The sequence below is a fragment of the Periplaneta americana genome, chromosome 9 (genome assembly GCF_040183065.1).
Source record: "Periplaneta americana isolate PAMFEO1 chromosome 9, P.americana_PAMFEO1_priV1, whole genome shotgun sequence".
In the NCBI taxonomy this organism is placed as follows: domain Eukaryota; kingdom Metazoa; phylum Arthropoda; class Insecta; order Blattodea; family Blattidae; genus Periplaneta; species Periplaneta americana.
Window position 1 is genome coordinate 7052882 of NC_091125.1, and position 1401 is coordinate 7054282.

Consider the following 1401-nt stretch of genomic DNA (forward strand, 5'->3'; position numbering starts at 1 on the left):
TTAATTAGCCATATATGTACAGTATATTACATTCTTTACCTAAAATGTCTCTAACTTCTAGGGAGAGCGCGAGGTACGTTCACAATCCCCTGAATACATATTCCCTTCTTCGAGAAAACGCAGAGAAGTGAACCGTCTCATATGAATATGCTACCAGTCATAAGTTTCAATACGGAGCTGCAAGTACTTAAGAATTATCAATTACTCTACAATTATGCAGCGGCGTCATCATCCAAGCTATAGCTGGAATAGGGAAGGGAACATAATATCCCATAAGTCTTATTAGAACACGCTGGAAATAGTGACGTAAAAAAAAAATCGCCAACGGCACGTGGTGTTCCCAAGCGGTCACCCATCCAAGTACTGACCACGCCCAATGTTGCTTGACTTCGGTGATCGGACGAGAACCGGTATTTTCAACATGGTATGGCCGTTGCCGATGAAACTGCGTAATCTGTAGGCACTTGAGGACGATGGGATTGGGGTGCACTCGATAAAACCTGCACTCGCTCACACACACACGTAAACTGCCTGCTTAGACTCTGTACCTAAATTACCAAGCTCGTTGGATGTCATTGGGATAGATGATAAATCTATCTATCAACGGCAGTTTGGTTACGTTTCAACGTCACACACTGCTGGATTGACACGGGATTAATAAAACAGCTAGTCGGCATTCTAAGTTAAGCCACAGGTGGATTGTTGTTCAACAGCGGAGCCTCCTTTCAACCACATGGTTGTGGAACTGTAGTCGGATTTTCGACATCATTTTCATGCCATACTACGGAACTTCACACAAACTTCAATTCACTTCTTGCACCGGCGGCTACTACGAATGGACTGAAGCTCGCTACTGACTAGGGGGGGGGGGGACATTTGTCTCTTGATGGATTACGTGACAGATATATAAAGTATCAGTCGTATGTTATGAACCCGAGTTTCAATAAAGATAGATTACCCGTATGTCCACAGATTCTCAGTAGTGGCCTGCGGAAGGATTATGCCCGCGGTCGACAAGTTACCTTCTAAGTTGTTTTCCCTCAACAATTAATGCTGCCAAGTGAGTAGGAATGACACCGCGCTCTCATATAAGTCGTACGAAACTATTAAGGAAACGAATTTGCCTCGTGGATCCAAGTCTCCCATGGACTGCCTATAATGTATTATCTATCCTAGAAGTGTTATCGGGGTGATTATTTAAATTTTCACTCGGTGGGAACCGCTGTTGTTCTTCATTCATCTACTCTGTTATGAATAACTTGTGGCCCTTAAAAGGGCCGGTTGCTGATTCCCTAGCAAGCACTCCCGCTTACTTGGAACTAGTGTATTTTGTGACGGCCTTGGTCCCTTCACTGACGGCGTGCTTGGCCAGCTCACCGGGTAGCAGGAGACGGACGGCTG

The 1401-nt window shown here is 45.0% G+C and overlaps 1 non-coding gene across 1 annotated transcript; it reads right to left on the bottom strand.

The window, feature by feature from the left end:
* Window positions 1-319: 319 nt before the first annotated feature.
* On the bottom strand, window positions 320-438 carry LOC138706830 (5S ribosomal RNA). The gene has a single exon (XR_011334079.1). It is a non-coding gene; the product is annotated as a 5S ribosomal RNA (ribosomal RNA).
* Between the last annotated feature and the right edge of the window lie 963 nt (window positions 439-1401).